Here is a 23,751-nt window from a genome sequence, read left to right on the forward strand (position 1 = left end):
AATTCCCATCAAAATTCCTATGACATTTTTTAAAGAAATGGAACAAAAAATCATCAGATTTATATGGAACTATAAAAATCCCCGAATAGCCAAAGCAATCCTAAGGAAAAAGAATGAAGCTGGGGGCATTACAATACCTGACTTTAAACTATATTATAGGGCCACGATAATCAAAACAGCATGGTATTGGCAGAAAAATAGACACTCAGACCAATGGAACAGAATAGAAAGCCCAGAAATAAAACCACATATATATGGTCAAATAATCTTTGATAAACAGGCCAACAACACACAATGGAGAAAAGAAAGCCTCTTCAACAAATGGTGTTGGGAAAACTGGAAAGCCACATGCAAAAGAATGAAACTCGACTACAGCTTGTCTCCGTGTACTAAAATTAACTAAACATGGATCAAAGACCTAAATATAAGACCTGAAACAATAAAGTACATAGAAGAAGACATAGGTACTAAACTCATGGACCTGGGTTTTAAAGAACATTTTATGAACTTGACTCCAATGGCAAGAGAAGTTAAGGCAAAGATAAATGAATGGGACTACATCAGAATAAAAAATTTTTGCTCAGCAAGAGAAACTGATATCAAAATAAACAGACAGCCAACTAAATGGGAAATGTTATTTTCAAACAACAGCTCAGATAAGGGCCTAATACCCAAAATTTACAAAGAACTCATAAAACTCAACAACAAACAAACAAACAGTCCAATAAAAAAATGGGAAGAGGACATGAACAGACACTTCTCCCAGGAAGAAATACAAATGGCCAACAGATATATGAAAAGATGCTCAGCTTCATTAGTTATTAGAGAAATGTAAATCAAAACTGCAATGAGATACCACCTCACCCCTGTTAGATTAGCTATTATCAACAAGATGGGTAATAGCAAATGTTGGAGAGGCTGCGGAGAAAAGGGAACTCTCATCCACTGTTGGTGGGCCTGTAAAGTAGTACAACCATTATGGAGGAAAGTATGGTAGTTCCTCAAAAAACTGAAAATAGAACTACCTTATGACCCAGCAATCCCTCTACTGGGTATATACCCCAAAACCTCAGAAACATTGATACGTAAAGACACATGTAGCCCCATGTTCATTGCAGCACTGTTTACAGTGGCCAAGACATGGAAACAACCAAAAAGCCCTTCAATAGAAGACTGGATAAAGAAGATGTGGCACATATACACTATGGAATACTACTCAGCCAGAAGAAATGATGACATCAGATCATTTACAGCAAAATGGTGGGATCTTGATAACATTATACAGAGTGAAATAAATAAATCAGAAAAAAACAAGAACTACATGATTCCATACATTGGTGGAACATAAAAACGAGACTAAGAGACATGGACAAAAGTGTGGTGGTTACCAGGGGTGGGGGGAGGGAGGACGCAGGAGGGAAGGAGGGAGAGAGTTAGGGGGAGGGGGAGAGGCACAGAGAAATAGAGGGTGACGGAGGACAATCTGACTCTGGGCGAGGGGTATGCAACATAATTTAATGACAAGATAACCTAGACATGTTTTCTTTGAATATATGTACCCTGATTTATTAATGTCATCCCATTAACATTAATAAAAATTTATTAAAAAAAAAAAGATGGTTAACATGTATTTTTATTTTCCCTGTCTTTTTTTTTTTTTTTAAGGGGCCCAATATTTTCTTCTGTGCCCAGGGCCTCAACCTACCTTAATCTGCCTCTGCATCTTCTTGATCAGTTCCACCTGCTCACCCAGGAAGTGGTTTTCCCAGAAGTCTCAGAGCTGCGGGCCTGTGTGGTGAAGCCCCGGGCCTGCAGCTTCATGGGGGACTGGTTCTGGTTCTCTATGAGCAGGGTGGCTTCTGTGGCATCCTCAGTGTCACCCCTCTCATCTCAGGATGGCTTCCATTTTGTCCTGGGAGAGGAGGTGGCTACCGGGCTGGTTTTGCATCTTTAAGAGATGCTCGGTGCCCTTGGCTTCTCCTCAGCCAGCTCAAGGAAGAAGGGCCCACACCCCCACGGCCACATGCCGCAGTGGACACAGAAGCTCAGAGAGAGGTTGATGTGGGGGGCCCGCAGATGCCCGCTGACCAGGTGGTTGATGGGGTAGGATATTTCTGATGAATCTGGGAGCTCGTGGCTGGGCGGCAATCAGGAGCTGAGCTTGAAACCGGTGTTGGCTGGTCTCGGGCTGAGGACGGCTGAGATGGTTCTGAAGGTGGTGACTGGAAAAGAGGTTGGATTGTGTCCTGGGTCTGTGCTGTCTGAACACTGTCAAAACGAGACAATCAGGGGTACTGCTGAGGGCTCTGTCTTAATATGCATTCATTCCTGCTAGCAATCTGTTTATAAAACTTCCAATAGGGATGCAATTTGACAAGCTTTTAAAATATATTTAAGCATGGGGACTGGCTACATTATTTGTGGGGCCCCATGCTACATGAATAGATGGGGCACCTTGTTAAAAAAATTATTAAGAATGTCACGGTAGGGACGATGGAGAATTAAACCAAGTTTAGGGCCTAGTACTTGGTTCAAGCCTCTGAAACCAGCCGTGCCACACGTCCCTGAACCAGCAATGATTAGAGGAGGCAACCTGGCTAAGGCTCGATTGCTAGAGAATGCAGAAGGGCAAGGCCATTTTTCTGTGGGCATTTCTCAGAGGACTGCTCCTTGCATGAGGCAGGACAGTGTTTGTCCAAACCAGGCCCCACAGAGATGTGGTGGCCTTCTCAGCTGAGAAGGCATCTGTCTGAGAGGGCATCTGTCTGTGTGATGCCACTCCCTTGGGGATACGGTGCACGGCCTGCACAACCTTACATGGCAACCCTGACCTTGGCACCTGGCCGGGAAGGCTCCCTGGGACATTTTCTTTTCATTGCAACGACAGAATCACAAGGAATATTGCTACACAAATAGTAGAAACACATGATGTCCCTTAAGGCCTAGATTCAGACTTACACTTTAACTTCTGTTATGTTTCACGGGCCAGGGTGAGTCACATGGCTGAGCCCAAGACCAAGGGCTCTGTCGTCCAGTAGGACCTTGGCCCTGGCTCTCTCTGGGGGCATTGGGAGCAGAGCGACCACTGAGAGTTTCTACCTCAGGTGGCAATTCCCTCCAGAGAGGCGATGATGGTGTCCATCCAGTGAAACTCATGATTTAAAAATGATCTCCAGACTGAAGCACCTCCTCCCCATAACCTTGTCTTCCCCCTCCTTTCTTTTCTTCTTCTTCTTCTTTTTTTAACATTTACATGAACTCAGTTGATGTAGGGCAAAGCCATATGCGATCTGAAGCAAAAGAAAGAACCAATAACACTGATTTTGTTTTTATTGAAATGCATGATGAGACTTACTTGTCTGGAACTCCTTATAACAATTTTTGGTTTTTTTAACCTATTGCATTTGAGTGTAGTTTGTTTTGATGCCGGAGTTCCTGGCTCCCTCGTGGTGCTGGCCTCTCTCTTTACTACGTATGTCTGGTGCGCCGTGGTCGCCGGGACCTGACCTTGAGCACTGTGCCAGAGGATGCCGCTGGCTGTGAGCAGGGGCGCTCTTCCTAGCTCAGCTCTCTCCACACACTGATTCTCTAGGACAGAACTCTGAGGTCTTTTCATTTGCCCAGTAAATGTGCCCCTAGGATGTGGCCTCTGTCCCTGTGTTGAGCTGAGACAGGACATCCTTCCTCATTCCCGGAGAGGCTGACCTCCAGAAGTCCCTAGTGAGCCTGTCCCTGTGTCCCCACAGCTCTGAACACAGAGATCTGGGGTACTCAGCCGTCAGCTGGAAGACTTCCTCATCTGTCCCTCCATGAGGGACCGGGCAGATGGTAAGTATAAAATTAAACACAGTAGCAACCTGGACAGCTAATTACTCCCTGAGGCAAATATGTAAATCCAGTATGCTGATGATTCTGTGTTATATACTTAAACCCTTTACTCGTAATTTTGTGAAACATAGATGGAGAAAAACCATATCATTTTGGTAACCCTTTGAAAGGTGACTCAAATAATGAACATCATGTGGTGTCATGGCACGGCACAACTCTGGGAGCCAGAAAGACAAGAGGGTATTTTGTATCGTTCAGGTACATACTGTGTGACCTGGAGAAACTATCTCAACCTTCCTGAATTTCAACTTCATAAGGATAGTGGTCTTTACCTTTGATGCAGGAGAATAGGTTTGTAGCTCATGGCTCATGTTATAAATAGCTCAAGCAATGGTAGTCATGAGGTGGTTGAGTTTGGACCTGGATAGCATGTTGCTAACTTAAGTATCAGAGTTTACTAATGTGTAACCCTTCTGCTAGAAGTCCTCAAATGTTTTCTGCACATTCACTGTCCTTACACAGCCAGCCAGGACTGAGCCTACTTTTTCTATCTGGGTAGTTAACAGGAACAGCTGTTCCTGGGCCCTGGTGAGAGGCAGAAAGGCCTTAGGACCTCCTGACTCATGAAGGAAGATCTGTCCTTGTGTTCTCTGCATAAAGTGCCAGTGGCTTATCTGCTTATGTTCCCTGTCTTCCCTCCTGCTGTCGTCACTTGTCTCAGCTGCCTCGATGCCTCCTTCTACTCACTGGTCCTGACTTGCAGTAGGTTTGCCGACCAGGTGACAGACGAGCTTACAAAAACTGTGGGTTTTGTAAGCCAAAGCATCAGTAGGCTCTGAGCCAGGGCCCAGGGCATCCCCGTGTGTGTGCGTGTGTTTTGTGGCACCTGTTTTATCACGAGTCTCCTCCTTGGAGAGATCCTGCAGGGATGAAGTTGTCGGGATCTGGGTGTTGGAGGGAGGAGGGGGGATGAGAACACTGTGTACTGCCACGAAGGGTTGGCAGGGCGTCACTAGTTTCTCAGGGAGGAGGATATTGCTTCGTGAGAGCTAGTGTCCTACTTAGTGTGACCCGATGTCCTTCCCAACTCCCTGCGTACACTGCATTCAGGATACTCGCTATACAAATTAGTTGCTTCATTCAGTTAGATTTAATAAAAAAAGGTTTTTGTGTAAAGAAAGTAAATGCTTCCACATTGTATAACAGAGGGCTTAAAAACAACAACAACAACAGCAGCAGCAGCAGCAGCAGCAATGAACAAACCATAAATGTTTGAAGGGGATTTGCTTCTCCTTTTGAAAAATTACAGAAGTGGTTTAAGAGAAACTCAGTCTGTGAAGTGGCATTGAAGGGGCAGGGACGCTGCCTCTCAGCTGTGGTACCTGGTGTGTCCCTGATTTAGAGACAGATGTGGAGAGGTGAAAGGAGAGCACTTGGAAGTCGAATATCCTGGCCTTGACTTTCTTCCCATATGTGGGCAGTGGTAGGTAAAGCAAGAGAGCTACTGAGCAGGCTTGGAAGTCCAGAGAAATCTTGTAGCTACGTGCACCCATGGAGAAACTCTTATGCTGGAAGAGGTACATGCCTACAGATATTCCCAAACGGAGATGACCTGCCACCCATCAGTGGTGGAACGGGGAGGCCCGGTGCACGGGTTTAATGGAATGTTATGTGGTTATGAGTGTTACCTACAACGCGACGAACTCTCAGCACATGGTGCTGGAAAGTCACAGTGGAGCATGTTCCCCAGAAGCTGCACTTATGTAAAGAGGACAGACAGGCAAAAGGACATGTATTTTATTGGGTGCTGTGCTCATTGGTGATGAAGCTATGTTGAGAAGTACAGGGGTTGTATCAGTCGGAGTAGCTATGTTCCACCTAGTCACACGTGACCACATTTCATTTGCCAAAAAGGGGGACATAGCCAAATTTCAAATATGTGGGCCAGCGGTCAGAAAGACAGAGACAGAGTGACCATGAACAAATCTAATGATGACCTCAGGGATGACAGATGTAAACATCAGTCTTCCTTTGAGGTCCCGGACGGGAAGTACAATGTGAGGGTTCCTGATATCACTTAACGCTCTCTTCCTTAATCTGGTTAGTGAGTTTACACCTATGAGTATTCTTTAAATGGTATATATATATTTTATTATATTCCTTATACTTGTGCCATATTTCATAATAAAATATAAATGAAGAAGACTGTAAAACATATGTTTATATTTTAAAGGTCATGTATATATGATAATGTGGGAAATATTTGGAAGGGTTTTAGAGGTACTGTCCACTCCCTTAGAGAGGGAGAGAGATTGGGGGGATGACACAGACAGTGCCACCTTTCATTATATACTCCTGTGTTTAAATTCCTCTCCTATAATGGACATGACTTGCTTATTTAATGAAAGAGCATTTCTTTTTTAAAAGCACAAGAAAAGTGAAGACATGTAAACTATGCTGCTAGGCTCCATGTGAAACGTGTATGTTGGCTCCTCGACTTTAGATGAAGTCCAGTCCTGGGAGAATGAGGGGGTGGGACATTGGAAGCATTTCTCACAATGGGGTGGACGGACTGGGTGGTCCCCTCAGTGGATGGGGAAGAATGACCATAAGCCACGATGTCAGAGGCATGGGTGGAACTGTCACTGAGTCACTGGATGGTCCCCTCAGTGGATGGGGAAGAATGACCATAAGCCACGATGTCAGAGGCATGGGTGGAACTGTCACTGAGTCACTGGATGGTCCCCTCAGTGGATGGGGAAGAATGACCATAAGCCACGATGTCAGAGGCATGGGTGGAACTGTCACTGAGTCACTGGATGGTCCCCTCAGTGGATGGGGAAGAGTGACCATAAGCCACGATGTCAGAGGCATGGGTGGAACTGTCACTGAATCACTGGATGGTCCCCTCAGTGGATGGGGAAGAGTGACCATAAGCCATGATGTCAGAGGCATGGGTGGAACTGTCACTGAGTCACTGGATGGTCCCCTCAGTGGATGGGGAAGAGTGACCATAAGCCACGATGTCAGAGGCATGGGTGGAACTGTCACTGAGTCCCTGGATGGTCCCCTCAGTGGATGGGGAAGAATGACCATAAGCCACGATGTCAGAGGCATGGGTGGAACTGTCACTGAGTCACTGAAGAGTGCGATCCTCTGAGTGACCCATCACTGGGGTCACTGGGCAATAGTCCGGACACTTGCAGGCGGCAGGGTTCAGAGGGTGAAGGACTTGGTCCATCTGTGTGAGGCTGGGGAGGGGGGTCTGAGAGGAGAGGATGCCTCCTGGCTATGGTGGGACCAACCAGAAAATTCCAGAGGAACTCGGGGTGAGGGGTGGAGGGGGGAAGGCAGAGGATATATTACACAGGCAATTAAAAGTTAATTACAAAAAGAAAGCATGGAATTGGTCTTTGTTCTTGGTTGTGCAAATCTATAAGGAGGGGCGTAAACAAAGACCCTTTACTTAGACCTTGAAATTCAAACCCAAAATACTGGAGTATGTGACGTCTGAATTATTCCTTGAGGATAGGATGGGGTTTATTTTGAAGAGACGGTGGAGTGTTCTCATTGAGCAGGTATGTAGACATGTGGGGGTGAGTCCCTCACTGCTTCGGGGCTTACAGAGGAGGACATGGAGAAAGTGACCTGGTCCACACTGTAGCTTCCTGCGGCTGCTGTCACAAATCACCACCAATGAGGTGATGCAAAACAACAGGCATTCGTCTCGCACCGTCCTAGAGGCCAGAAGTTCAAGCTTAGTTTCAAAGCACAGAGATCACAGTTTGGGCAGGTTATGCTCCCTCCAGAGGCTCTGGGAGACAGTCTCCTCCAGTGTGGTAGCGGCGGCCAGAAGTCCTTGGCTGGGTTCGCATCACCCCAGCCTTCCTGCCTCCACATCACCCTCTTCTCTCTGTGTCCAACCTCCTTGGCCTCTCTCTGGTAAAGACATTTATTATCATTGACTTTGGAGCTCATGCAGATAATCCAGGATGACTTCCCTGTGTCAAGGCCCTTCATTGTATCACATCCACAATGACGTTTTTTCCTTGATAAATAAGGTAACATTATTTGGTCCCAGGGATTGAGCCTCGATCTCTTTGGGTGGCTATTATTCCATGTATGAGGATCCAGATCATAAAGAGAGTCTTTGAGGTTTCTGTGCCTAAAAAAATGAGGATTTGAGCCATTCCTCGATGTACAAACATGACTGTAATGTGACCTGGTGAGCACGTCCTGTGTTGCTCAGCCTGCACAGGCGTTTCTCTTGGGTTTATTGGGCCTGACTTGTGTCTTTGGGCAACACCAGGTACGTGGTTCTTGGATGCTGAAATTTTTTCAAGTCACTCCATGACTGAGAAGGAGGATTTTTAATTTTTATTTTTACTATTTTTTGATAGCTCCTGGTACTGTTACAATGTCTTTTGAAAGCAGGGTGGAGGAACAGTAGTATTAGACTCATTTGGGAGCCAGCAGGTGTATACATTTAAACAAAAGGGAACAAAGGTCTTTTCTGAGTCCCATGTCCTTCTAAGTGAGCAGCAAGCGTGTTCGTTCAGAATTACAATCCCCTCCATCAGCAGAGCCACATGGCTGGTGGGGGATCAGGGGAGAGACCCTGGTGCATGTGTTCCATTGCTTCCATCTCCACTGGACTCAGTAGTGCAACCACGTATAAGAAAAGAAAACAAAGTTATTAAATGCAGGAAAAGAAAGTTAGGTCTTGCCTCAGCCAGAACAGTAGGAGGGGCAAGCAACGCAGGTCTCCTTGGGATACATTTTTGATTCAGGGAACAGTTGCTGCCTCTTCTATGTTTATTTGTGATGTCTCCATCTTCATCCTTCATGGAAAACTTTGTTCATCTTTGAGTTGAAAGTCTTCTTAAATCCCTGAAATGGCATTGCTGGCGGTATTTTGTCTGTGTGCGTGTGTGTGTGTTGCTGAGGCAGATGTGAAGACAGACTTTGCTTTGGGGTTTCCTGGCGACCCTGGTTACAGGTGCGTTCCTCTTGCATTTCCCGGTCTTTCAGAGACTCCAGACGACACTCCCAGTTAATGTCACAGACTTTGCTCTCGTGTTTCCTGTGAGTGAGCTGGTGAAGGGAAGGCAATGTTATCAATAAACATACGAAGGAATATGTTTTTGTTGTGTTATTCAGTTTACATGTTTCTTTTTTTTTTTTAATTTTTTTTTTAATTTTTTTATTTTTTTCATTTTTCTGAAGCTGGAAACAGGGAGAGACAGTCAGACAGACTCCCGCATGCGCCCGACCGGGATCCACCCGGCACGCCCACCATGGGGCGGCGCTCTGCCCACCAGGGGGCGATGCTCTGCCCATCCTGGGCGTCGCCATGTTGCGACCAGAGCCACTCTAGCGCCTGGGGCAGAGGCCACAGAGCCATCCCCAGCGCCCGGGCCATCTTTGCTCCAATGGAGCCTTGGCTGCGGGAGGGGAAGAGAGAGACAGAGAGGAAAGCGTGGCGGAGGGGTGGAGAAGCAAATGGGCGCTTCTCCTGTGTGCCCTGGCCGGGAATCGAACCCGGGTCCTCCGCACGCTAGGCCGACGCTCTACCGCTGAGCCAACCGGCCAGGGCCAGTTTACATGTTTCTTGCATCTACATCTGTCTATATGAAATATTTATTTTATCTGAATCTTCAAATAGGCTTCCTTGAGACAAAGTGGGAATTGTTATCTCCATCCTACAGATGAGAAAGCTGAGCCCTAGAGAGGCTGTGAGATGACCAAGGTCGTTCCTCCCTGGCAGAAGCGAGTCAGAACCCAGGTTTAAAGGCTCAGCAAGACACATGCACACACACATACACAAACAAGGCATACATGCACAAACATACACACATGCACAAACACACATGTGAGCACAATGCACACACATATGCACACACCCCTACCTTTGCTGTTTTACTTAAAGGCCTGGCTTGGAACATAAAGCTTGTCCCAGTAAGGTTGGCACATTGTAACAGGAAAATAATCCTTGTTCTTAATCCAAAATGCTATTGGGGCAACATTGCATCCCGGATAGCTAAGAGGAATACCTTCTTCCTCCAGGTCAGCGCTCCTTAGTAATGATTGACATTTGGGTTTTTCCTGCTCACCCCAGACCTCTGCAGATGATATTAACACACTGATATTTGGGTCTCACGGTCCTTGACTATCTTGCTCTTTGGGTGAGATGTATGTTTTTTCCCTGCACCCATGTTGTCTCAGGACCTGTTGTTACATGAGCCATGAAACCCTCCTGTCGCTCTGAGCGTCCACGTGTATGTGAGCGTCCACGCGTGTGTCCTTGCTTGTGTTCATGTGCCACTGGAAGCTTCCTGCTGGATCTGTACCGGTAAGGGAGAGTCAGCCCTGATCCGCGGTCTGGACAGGAAGCCGCATGGCAGACGTTCCCGCTTAGACTGCATGAAACACTTGTCAGAGATGGAGGCGGAAGCTCGTGCTCCAGGAAGCAGACTCCAGAACCATGGTTTCTCCGTGGGGATCTTGCCCAAGTGCGGATTTGATTAAGGGGTTTTGGGCTGGGACCCCAGACTGCATGTCTTGTATGGTCCCAGGCCACTGCTGATGGCCCACTGACCACAGGTCAGGCATCAGAGCTCAAACTAACAATGCTTGACTCCCGGCCACTAGAATGGCTACTGGGTCAAGCTGGCCAAACTCTGAACCAATGACTACTCTGGAGAGAAAACCAAAAAACCAAAAAAAGATTTGTAGCATGTTTGAGATTGAGTTCTTCAAGGTGAAATATTGTGGAAATGCTATTTAACTCATAAAATGGAAATCTGAAAAGTCTCATTTCGATTTCACACCATGCTACTCCTGTGACAGAGACAAACTTTTCACCTCCAGGGAGGAGAAAGGTTTTTTAATAAAAGTGACATTCTTTCCCTTCTCTGCCGTAATGCGAGGGGAAGTGGGTGAGCCTGCACTAGCAATTGAGTGTAAATGTTTAGACAGCCATAACGAGCCCGGGATAATGGATATTTCAACCCTAAGAAAATAGGTTGTCATTTAAACTCAAGAGATAACGTCACCATTAGTCCCCAGGAGCAGTGCCTGCTCTGCGCATTGCTGAGAAAGAATGACACCAGAGTCACTTTGTATGAAATCCGACTTGTCTCATAACAGTTATGAGGCTGTCGGGCAGGGCAAGAGTAAAGACAGCATTGTTAAGGGAAATGGAAGTCATTTGTCCATGAGGATGTTGACTGTGTGACTATTAGACTTAGGAACACGATGATTCAACTGAATTACATTTCTTCAGTGATTGATTAATTCACTGAACAAATATTGCAAACCTACTATGTGCCTGGGGCCATGATGGCTATAAGAGAACTAGATATAAGAAGAGAAGCTCTCTGACTACCAGAAAACAGTAACAAAGGCCACCAGAGAGGTAGGAAGCACTTATGGATGCTGTTGGTCAGCAAGATGCCCTCTGCTAGGAAGCAATGTTTGAGCTGCGCCTTGAAAATGAGAACGTGGCTGGGAGACCAGCATGGGAATGGGGTGTCAGAATGTGAGCCTCGTGTGCAAAGGCATGGAGGCATGTAAGAGATTGTGCCCGGGCCAAGGGAAGAAAAGAAAAAAGAAATGGAAACATTTACATGACATTTGTGCTAATACAGTGGTACCTTGAGATATGAGTTTAATTCATTCTGTAACCGAGCTCGTAGGTCAGTCAATCATATATCAAACAAATTTCTCCCATTTAAAATAACTGAAATAGATTTAATTTGTTCCAACCCTGTGAAACATCCCCAAACCATCCAAAATTATGAAAAAAGACATGTTTTTAATTAAGAAACACACATGTATACTTTACCAATGCATAACAAAATATATGAAATAAAAGAAAAAAGTGTTATTTAGTACTGTATTCTTACCTTGGAGACAGACGAGTGCGTCTAACAGGTGAATGGCGGAGGAGGAGGGAGGGAGGGAGGGATGCAGGCACTGTAGACACGTAAACTAAAACTGCACTTTCTTAACACTAAATGTAAACTAAAAGTGCATTTTTTTTACTTTAAACAAAACTAAAACTGCACTTTCTTTACTTAAAATGAAACCACAAAAACTTAAATGTAAAAATATGCACTTTCTTAACTTTAAAATTAACCTAAGCTTAACATTACATATTTTTCATTTACTCATCCCCTGTTTTTGCCTTTTTGGCTGCACTTTTGGCACTTTCACTTGCAGGACTTTTGAATAAAAATCTATCCAAAGAGGTTTGCTTTTGCCGGCCTTTTAAAATGTTACAGAAATGTGACAAACAAGTGTCATTAAAAAGTGCTGAAGCATGACCAGTTGAAACTTCTTCTGGGTGTTTCTTTTCAATGAAACTTGAAAGCTTCTCCCACATTGCCAGCATGTCTTTAATTTCACTTGTAGAAATCACTTCCTCCAACTCTAACTCCTCCTTATTACTAATCCCTTGCAGAAGCTCTGTATGTTGCATCATCTGTAGCTCCTTCAACTCCTCAGTTGAGAGTTCCTCCTCATGTTCTTTGACTAGCTTGTTTACATTACCCTCATCTACCTCCAGAACCATCGACTTTCCGAGGGACACAATCTCCTTCAACGCTTCTACCTTGGTCTCGGTCTCTGGTTCAAATCCTTCAAAGTCCCTGTCTGCAACAACATCGGGCCATAACTTTTTCCATGCCGCGTTCAAGGTTCTTCTTGTAACCTCTTGCCATGCCAAGTCAATAATGCATAAAAATATCACGATGTTGTAGTGATCTTTCCAAAACTCACAAAGGGTTAGAATTGTATTCTCAGTCATCTCAAAGCAGCGGTGGAACAAGTGCTTTGTGTAAAGCTTTTTAAAGTTGGAAATGACTTGCTGATCCATAGGTTGCAAGATTGAAGTCGTGCTGGGTGGGACGTAGAGGACTTTCATGAATTTGAACTCATCAAAAATGTCATCTTCAAGACCAGGTGGATGGGCTGGAGCATTATCAAGGATTAGTAATGCTTTCATTGGGAGTTTATTTTCTTGAAGTTATTTCTTATTTTCTTGAAGATATAGACGAGATTTACCCATTCAATAAAAAACTGCCGTGTAACCCATGCCCTAGCATTGGCACGCCGCATAATCTGCAGTTTTTCTTTCTTTCTTTTTTTTGTATTTTTCTGAAGTTGGAAACGGGGAGGCAGCCAGACAGACTCCCACATGCGCCCAACTGGGATCCACCCGGCATGCCCACCAGGGGGTGATGCTCTGCCCATCTGGGGCGTTGCTCTGTTGCAACCAGAGCTATTCTAGCGCCTGAGACAGAGGCCATAGAGCCATCCTCAGTGCCCGGGCCAACTTTGTTCCAATGGAGCCTTGGCTGCAGGAGGGGAAGAGAGAGACAGAAAGGAAGGAGAGGGGGAAGGGTGGAGAAGCAGATGGGAGCTTCTCCTGTGTGCCCTGGTTGGGAATCGAACCTGGGACTCCTGCATGCCAGGCCAACGCTCTACCACTGAGCCAACCAGCCAGGGCTCCTGCAGTTTTTCTTTTAGAATCTTGTGAGTGTTAAAGCCTCGAGGATTTTTGGAATGATACACTAGCAGTGGCTTTACTTTACAGTCACTGCTAGCATTTGCACACAATGCAAGGGTCAGATGGTTTTTCATGGGTTTATGGCCTGGCAGTTTCTTCTCCTCTACGGTGATGAAAGTCTACCGGGGCATTTTTTCCCAAAACAATCCTGTTTCATCACAGTTGAACACTTATTGGGGGATGTAGCTTTCCTTTGCGATAAGCACAGCAAAATGTGCGATGTACTCCTCAGCTGCCTTAACGTCAGCACTCACAGCTTCACCATGCCTCACCACTGAGTGGATGCCAGATTTCTTCTTGAAATTTTCAAACCAGCTGTGACTTGCCTTAAACATATCTTCTGCTGCCTCTTTTGAGGTTGATGGTTCTTTCTTCTTCAAGTCGCTGTAAATAATACGTGCCTTTTTGCATATTACAGTCTCTGTCACTGTATCTGAGCTCCTGCCAGCTCTTTCTCTTTCACCGACACCAGCAGAAGCTTCTCCATTTCTTCATGGATATTTGTCCTTAATTGGGACAGAATTGTAGTTCCTTTCACTGGATTTGCGCTTCTGATGGCATCCTTTTGTTTAAGGATGGTACAAATTGTAGATGTATTGTGGTCGTACATCCTTGCCAGTTTAATCACTCGTACACCAAGCTCATGTTTTTCTATTATTTCTTGCTTTACTTCTATCGACATCATTCTCTTCTTCTTCTCACCACTGTCCTTTACACTCACTTTCTTCATCCCCATGATAGCACACAAAAAAAGTTAGTAAAAAATGCAAAAATGATGCAAGAATGAGTACAGCGCATGAAATTCGACTTGATTCTGCCGGTGATACGTGAGAAAGAACAAGATGCTGGTGTTGTGCTGCCGATACTTGACCCATGCGCCAACGTGCCAACTAGCGGCAGCTTGCTGAATCATGACTCGTATCTCAGAATTTCGCTCGGATCTCGAACAAAAATACAAACTGAGTCGCAGCTTGTATGTTAAAAAATTCATATGTTGGTCTGCTTGTATCTCAAGGTACCACTATACACAGTTTTTTTATTTTATTTTTTGTGGTTTATGTCACTTGGTATCAATTGATTGGGAGCTGTAAGATGGCACTGGAACCAGAGATGAGCACATGTGGATGTTCCTTGAATGCATCATATGTACCTGCTCCTGGGACAGATAGGAACTGTGAGCTAGCTACAGGATGGATGGGGGGAGGCAGTTCAGAGACAGCAGAAAAGCAAACAGACCTCTGTGTCTCTAGTCCACACCCTCCAGTGCACCCGCAGCAGGGCTGGCCCACTGGCTGCTCCTGTTTTGGCTCCTCCACTGATTTAACATTGTTTTAAGGAAGAATATTTCGATTACTTCATGTCGACTTACAGGCTTTTTGAGGCCAAGAGCCTCTGGGCGGCTTCGATCAGAACGAGGAGGCCTCTTTTGGGTGCTGTGATCAAATGGGAGTATGGAGATAAAAGTTTTGTGTTAAGAAATCTTAACATCTTTTGATTTCTGCTTGTATTTCTTCTTTGACACAGTCATTTTTTAGAAGTATGTTGTTTAATTTCCACATTTTTGTGGGTTTGTTTACTTCTTTTTTGCAGTTGAATTCTAGTTTCAAAGCCTTCTGGTCAGAGAATAGGCTTGGTATAATTTTAATCTTTCTGAATTTGTTAATGTTAGCTTTGTGGCCCAACATATGGTCTATTCTTGAGAATGTTCCATGCACACTGAAGAAAAATGTATACTCTGATGCTCTGGGATGAAATGTCCTATAGATGTCTATTATATACATTTGTTCTAGTATTTCATTTAAGGCCAATATTTCTTTATTGATTTTCTGTTTGGATGAATGATCTAGAACCATCAGTGGTGTATTTACGTGGTAAGGACAATACAAAAAAAGGAAACTACAGACCAATATCTCTAATGAATACAGATACAAAAATCCTAAACAGAATACTAGCAAATTGAATACAACAACACATTAAAAAAATAATACATCACGATCAAGTGGGATTCATCCCAGAAGCACAAGGATGGTTCAACATACATAAAACGATTAACATAATACACCATATCAACAAAACAAAGAACAAAAACCATATGATCCTATCAATAGATGCAGAAAAATCATTTAGTAAAATACAACATCCTTTTAAGTTTAAAACACTAAATAAAATGGGTATATAGCAGTGACGTCACGGAAATGGCGCCGTGAGCAGCGCGTCCGACAGATCTCCCCAAAATCACAACAAATTTATCAACTAGAAACAGGAAAATTTATCTTCGGAGCATTACGGAGTTCCACACAAACTGAAAGCAAAAGGACTGTTATCACTCGAATCTGAGAGACGAGGGTGTGGAGGAAGCTACCGCAGGGACGTTCATTCAAGCCGCGAGGAAGTGCGCCTGTGGTAAGTCATCCCGCACTCGGGAGCCGCGAGCAGCAGCCGCGAGCAGCCGCCGCCAGCTGCCGCCGCCAGCCGCCGCCACCAGCCGCCGCCGCCAGCCGCCGCGAGCAGCGCCCGGGTCGGTTGCAGAGCGAGCACTGCCCACACTCCGGAGCGGCGAGCAGCCGCTGGCGCGCGCCCGGTCTAGTTGCAGACCGAGCATTGCAGACGGAGCACCGCTAACGTTCCCAGCGGCCTGCGCACGGGGAGCGGGAGAGGCCCCAGGGCGGTATTCCCTACTTGGGAGATTCTCTCCGCGGGCGGGGCACCTCACCCAGCCATTCAAGCTAACAATCAAGCGTTGGGGGAGGGGCGCGCGCAGGCAGCCTGAAATACCTTCGGGAGCACAGCTGCGACCCAATTACTAAAATTAACTTAACTCGTGAAATCTGCGCACCCTCGGTTCTAATTGATAAGATCTCTCTCAGTTCACCGACCCAAGACAAGAGGCGTGATATTTTTTAGTGCCTCTCGCTAAAGGGGCGGGGGCAACTTCTGATTGATAGAGCCTCCATATTCAGGGATAAACGCTAACAAGAAGGACTTGGCAGATAATAAGATCTATACCACACTAGTCGCAAGCAGAGACTAGTGCCTCTTCTTACCAGCCAAAACAGGCTACAAAGTGTGGAAAGCCTGGGTTGAGAGGTCCAACGGAATGCTAGGCGCTGAACAGTCACCTTGACAACAATTGACTCCCACCCCCGCCTGATTACACTGGAGGCCCTGACTGTCAGAGCCCTTCCCAAAGCCTTGCACTGAGTGGGGATAGAGTGGGGATTTCCCAGCTCTTTGAGCCTCTTACTCCCCAGGCAGAAGCAGTGGCAGCCTTATAGCTGGATCACCAGGCTGCTAATTCAGGAAGGGGGGACTAGGAGAGAGAATCCACGAAAGCAAACTCTCTCATCGTTGGACCCTGCAAACGCCAACAAGCCTTGACTACCAGCAAGACTAAAGCCAATTATATGACATTGCCATAGAATCCCATCAACTGCAAATCCCTACCTAAATGTGACACAGGGGCAGAGCCTGGGGTACAGAGTCACCGACCAGGAAGAGGGAGAGAAAAGAAAAAGGAAGAAGTTAACATCTCAAAATCAAGAAAAATCCACAGACTTTACAACTTGTTCCACTAATTTTTTTTTTTTTTTGTTGTTGTTGTTGTTGTTGTTTGTTTCTTCTATCTTATTGCTTTTATTTCCTCCACCTCGGTCCTTCTATTCTCTGCCCATCTTATGCTTCCCTTTTCTTGAACTACAATACCCATAAGTGTTACATTTATTTCTCTTCTTCATCCTCACCCTCCTTTGGAGTTATACTCCAGGACACTTAACTCTCACTCTCTCCTCTTTTGTTTTTTTTTTTTGTTTGTTTGTTTTTGCTTTATTTTGTTTTTTTCTCTTCCTTTTTTATTTCTTCCTTCGTTTTTCTCTTTTTCTTATTTTTTCCTTTCTATTCGTTCTTTCTTTTCTCATTTTACTTTCCTCCCATTTAATCCTCAATTACGAACAAATTAGTTAATTTGGGACTCAAGGTTTTTTTTGGCTTTATTTTTCTTTTTCGCTTTTGTTTTTGTTTTTTCCTTGTTAGTTTATTTTTGTGGCATTTTGGGTCCTCCCAACCCAAGGTCTCCATTGTATTTGGTCTTTGCTCCACTTAATACAACAGATTTTTACTTATTATTTTTATTTTTTTCTTCTTTATTATTCCTTTTTTTGTCCTTTTTTCTGGTTCCCTCTTATCCCTCTCATTATATCTCTTAGTTGACCATCACCCGCAGGCAGATCAACTTATGCTTGTCTAAGATTTTCTTCCTTTTTTTTTTTTTTTTTGCATTTAGTAGGTCCCTACTCCCCTTTTTTTTTTTTTTTTTTTTTTTTTTTTTTTTTTTTTTTGCCCCTTGAACTCTTCACCGCAAACCAGGCCCTCCATTATAGGCACGATATTTCCCTGAGGAGGGGAGAGGAGGGAAGGAGAAGAAAGAAAAAAAAGGGGGAAATAATAAATTATTACTGTTTTTTTTGTGGGGTGTTTTACCCTTTGGTTTTTTTTTTTTTTTTTTTTTTTTTTTTTTTTTTTACTTTTTACTCTTTATTAATTCTAATTAGTGCTATCAACAAGACCACCCTCAGATGCCAATAAGAAAGAGGAAATCGAATATTATGGATACAAAAGAAAGAGAGGTAACACAAATAGATGTGGAAAAATCTATGGAGAAAAGACTTAACATTTTGGAAGCCTTGGAGCTAAATGACAGAGAATTTAAAATAGAAATCTTAAAAATACTCAGAGATATACAAGAAAACACAGAAAGGCAATATAGGGAGATCAGAAAACAACTCAATGAACACAAAGAATATATTACCAAGGAAATTGAAACTATAAAAACAAATCAAACAGAAATGAAAAACTCAATTCACGAGCTGAAAAACGAGGTAACAAGCTTAGCTAGCAGAACAACCCAGATTGAAGATAGGATTAGTGAAATAGAAGACAAACAACTTGAGGCACAACAGAGAGAAGAAGAAAGAGACTCAAAAATAATAAAAAACGAGAAAGCCCTACAGGAATTATCTGACTCCATCAGAAAGAATAACATAAGAATAATAGGTATATCAGAGGGAGAAGAGAAAGAAAATGGAATGGAGAATATACTCAAACAAATAATAGACGAGAACTTCCCAAGCCTGTGGAAAGAACTAAAGTCTCAAATTCAAGAAGCAAACAGAACACTGAGTTTTCTTAACCCCAACAAAGCCACTCCAAGGCACATCATAATAAAGATGACACAAACCAATGACAAAGAAAAAATTCTCAAGGCAGCCAGGGAAAAGAAGAGTACAACATATAAAGGAAGGCCTATTAGATTATCATCAGATTTCTCAGCAGAAACTCTACAAGCTAGAAGAGAGTGGACCCCAATATTTAAAGCCCTGAAAGAGAGGAACTTTCAGCCAAGAATACTATACCCATCAAAGCTATCCTTCAAGTATGAAGGAGATATAAAAACATTCACAAATACAGAAAAGATGAGAGAATTTATCACGAGAAAGCCCCCACTCCAGGAAATACTAAAGGGGGTTTTCCAACCAGATTCAAAGAACAAAAGAAAACAACACCACAAGTAACAGCTCCACCAAGAACACAATAAAACCAAACTTAAACTGTGACAACAAAGGAAAAAAAAAGGGGGGAGAGAATGGAGATTAACAGTAGCAAAGGACGATGAAGTGCAGAAATACTTATAAGATAGGGTACTACAATGATAAGGTAGGTACCCTTTTCATTACTTAATGGTAACCACCCTAGAAAAAACCACCACAAAAACACATGACTTAAAAAAGGTAGCAACAGAGGAAAGAAGTATGGAACACAAACAAACAGAAACAAATGATAGAAAAACAAAAGAGAAGAATCAAACTAGATACAAAACTAACAGAAAGCAATTTATAAAATGGCAGTAGGGAACCCACAAGTGTCAATAATTACACTAAATGTAAATGGATTAAACTTACCAATAAAAAGACACAGAGTAGCAGAATGGATTAAAAAAGAAAATCCAACTATATGCTGCCTACAAGAAACACATCTAAGCAACAAGGATAAAAACAAATTCAAAGTGAAAGGCTGGAAAACAATACTCCAAGCAAACAACACCCAAAAAAAAGCAGGTGTAGCAATACTCATATCTGATAATGCTGACTACAAGACAGAAAAAGTACTCAGAGACAAAAATGGTCACTTCATAATGATTAAGGGGACACTGAATCAAGAAGACATAACAATCCTTAATATATATGCACCAAACCAAGGAGCACCAAAATATATAAGACAGCTACTTATTGACCTTAAAACAAAAACTAACAAAAATACAATCATACTTGGAGACCTCAATACTCCGCTGACGGCTCTAGATCGGTCATCCAAACAGAGAATCAATAAAGATATATTGGCCTTAAACGAAATACTAGAACACCTGGATATGATAGACATCTACAGGACACTTCATCCCAAAGCGACAGAGTATACATTTTTCTCTAGTGTACATGGAACATTCTCAAGAATTGACCATATGTTGGGCCACAAAGACAATATCAGCAAATTTAGAAAAATTGAAATTGTACCAAGCATATTTTCTGATCATAAAGCCTTGAAACTAGAATTCAACTGCAAAAAGAGGGGGGAAAACCCACAAAAATGTGGAAACTAAACAACATACTTTTAAAAAATGAATGGGTCAAAGAAGAAATAAGCGCAGAGATCAAAAGATACATACAGACAAATGAAAATGAAAATACGACATATCAGAATCTCTGGGATGCAGCAAAAGCAGTAATAAGAGAAAAGTTCATATCACTTCAGGCCTATATGAACAAACAAGAGAGAGCCGAAGTAAACCACTTAACTTCCCACCTTAAGGAACTAGAAAAAGAAGAACAAAGACAACCCAAAACCAGCTGAAGAAAGGAGATAATAAAAATCAGAGCAGAAATAAATGAAATAGAGAACAGAAAAACTATAGAAAAAATCAATAAAACAAGGAGCTGGTTCTTTGAAAAGATCAACAAAATTGACAAACCCTTGGCAAGACTCACCAAGGAAAAAAGGCACAGGACTCAAATAAATAAAATCCAAAATGAAAGAGGAGAGATCACCACAGACATCATAGATATACAAAGAATTATTGTAGAATACTATGAAAAACTATATGCCACCAAATACAACAATCTAGAAGAAATGGATAAATTCCTAGAACAATACAACCTTCCTAGACTGAGTCATGAAGAAACAGAAAGCCTAAACAGACCAATCAGCAGGGAGGAAATAGAAAAAACTATTAAAAACCTCCCCAAAAATAAAAGTCCAGGCCCAGACGGTTATACCAGTGAATTCTATCAAACATTCAAAGAAGACTTGGTTCCTATTCTACTCAAAGTCTTCCAAAAAATTGAAGAAGAAGCAATACTTCCAAACACATTTTATGAGGCCAACATAACCCTCATACCAAAACCTGGCAAGGATGGCACAAAGAAAGAAAACTACAGACCAATATCTCTAATGAATACAGATGCTAAAATTCTAAACAAAATACTGGCAAACCGAATACAACAACATATTAAAAAAATAATACATCATGATCAAGTGGGATTCATCCCAGAATCTCAAGGATGGTTCAACATACGCAAAACGGTTAACGTAATACACCATATCAACAAAACAAAGAACAAAAACCACATGATCTTATCAATAGATGCAGAAAAGGCTTTTGATAAAATACAACACAATTTTATGTTTAAGACTCTCAACAAAATGGGTATAGAAGGAAAATATCTCAACATGATAAAGGCCATATATGATAAACCATCAGCCAACATCATTTTAAACAGCATAAAACTGAGGACTTTCTACCTTAAATCAGGAACAAGACAGGGTTGTCCACTCTCTCCACTCTTATTTAACGTGGTGCTAGAAGTTCTGGCCAGAGCAATCAGACAAGACAAAGAAATAAAAGGCATCCATATCGGAAAAGAAGAAGTAAAGGTATCACTTTTTGCTGATGATATGATCCTATACATCGAAAACCCGAAGGACTCCACAAAAAGATTATTAGAAACAATAAACCAATACAGTAAGGTCGCAGGATACAAAATTAACATACAGAAGTCAATAGCCTTTCTCTATGCCAACAATGAAATATTAGAAAACGAACTCAAAAAAATAATCCCCTTCACGATTGCAACAAGAAAAATAAAATACCTAGGAATAAACATAACAAAGAATGTAAAGGACCTATATAATGAAAATTACAAAGCATTGTTAAGGGAAATCGAAAAAGATACAATGAGATGGAAAAATATTCCTTGTTCTTGGATAGGAAGAATAAATATAATCAAAATGGCCATATTACCCAAAGCAATATACAAATTTAATGCAATTCCCATCAAAATCCCTATGAGATTTTTTAAAGAAATGGAACAAAAAATCATCAGATTTATATGGAACTATAAAAAACCCCGAATAGCCAAAACAATCTTAAGGAAAAAGAATGAAGCTGGGGGCATTACAATACCTGACTTTAAACTATATTATAGGGCCACAATATTCAAAACAGCATGGTATTGGCAGAAAAATAGACACTCAGACCAATGGAACAGAATAGAAAGCCCAGAAATAAAACCACATATATATGGTCAAATAATCTTTGATAAAGGGGCCAACAACACACAATGGAGAAAAGAAAGCCTCTTCAACAAATGGTGTTGGGAAAACTGGAAAGCCACATGCAAAAGAATGAAACTCGACTACAGCCTGTCCCCGTGTACTAAAATTAATTCAAAATGGATCAAAGACCTAAATATAAGACCTGAAACAATAAAGTACATAGAAGAAGACATAGGTACTAAACTCATGGACCTGGGTTTTAAAGAACATTTTATGAACTTGACTCCAATGGCAAGAGAAGTGAAGGCAAAGATAAATGAATGGGACTACATCAGAATAAAAAGTTTTTGCTCAGCAAGAGAAACTGATATCAAAATAAACAGACAGCCAACTAAATGGGAAATGATATTTTCAAACAACAGCTCAGATAAGGGCCTAATTTCCAAAATTTACAAAGAACTCATAAAACTCAACAACAAACAAACAAACAATCCAATAAAAAAATGGGAAGAAGACATGAATAGACACTTCTCCCAGGAAGAGATACAAATGGCCAACAGATATATGAAAAGATGCTCAGCTTCATTAGTTATTAGGGAAATGCAAATCAAAACTACAATGAGATACCACCTCACCCCTGTTAGATTAGCTATTATCAACAAGACGGGTAATAGCAAATGTTGGAGAGGCTGTGGAGAAAAAGGAACCCTCATTCACTGTTGGTGGGACTGTAAAGTAGTACAACCATTATGGAGGAAAGTATGGTGGTTCCTCAAAAAACTGCAAATAGAACTACCTTATGACCCAGCAATCCCTCTACTGGGTATATACCCCAAAACCTCAGAAACATTGATACGTGAAGACACATGTAGCCCCATGTTCATTGCAGCACTGTTCACAGTGGCCAAGACATGGAAACAACCAAAAAGCCCTTCAATAGAAGACTGGATAAAGAAGATGTGGCACATATACACTATGGAATACTACACAGCCATAAGAAATGATGACATCAGATCATTTACAGCAAAATGGTGGGATCTTGATAACATTATAAGGAGTGAAATAAGTAAATCAGAAAAAAACAAGAACTACATGATTCCATACATTGGTGGAACATAAAAATGAGACTAAGAGACATGGACAAGTGTGTGGTGGTTACCAGGGGTGGGGGGAGGGAGGACAGGGGGAGAGTTAGGGGGAGGGGGAGGGGCACAGAGAACTAGATAGAGGGTGGCGAAGGACAATCTGACTTTGGGCGAGGGGTATGCAACATAATTTAATGACAAGGTAACCTAGACATGTTTTCTTTGAATATATGTACCCTGATTTATTAATGTCATCCCATTACCATTAATAAAAATTTATTTAAAAAAAAATAAAATAAAATAAAAAGGAAAAAAAAATGGGTATATAAGGAAAATACCTCAACATAATAAAGGCCATATATGACAAACCATCAGCTAATACACACTAAATGGTAAAAAATGGAAAACTTTTCCTCTAAAATCAGGAACAAAACAAGGTTGCCCACTCTCTCCACTCTTATTCAACATGGAGCTGGAAGTTCTAGCCAGAGCAATCAGGCAGGAGAAAGAAATAAAAGGCATTCATATCATGAAAGAAGAAGTAAACATTTCACTTCTTGCAGACAACATGATCCTGTATATAGAAAACCCCAAAGACTCCACAGAAAGACTATTAGAAACAATAAACCAATACAATAATTTTGCAGGATACAAAATTAATATACA

This window comes from Saccopteryx leptura, chromosome 2, assembly GCF_036850995.1.
Source record: "Saccopteryx leptura isolate mSacLep1 chromosome 2, mSacLep1_pri_phased_curated, whole genome shotgun sequence".
Taxonomy (NCBI): Eukaryota; Metazoa; Chordata; class Mammalia; order Chiroptera; family Emballonuridae; genus Saccopteryx; species Saccopteryx leptura.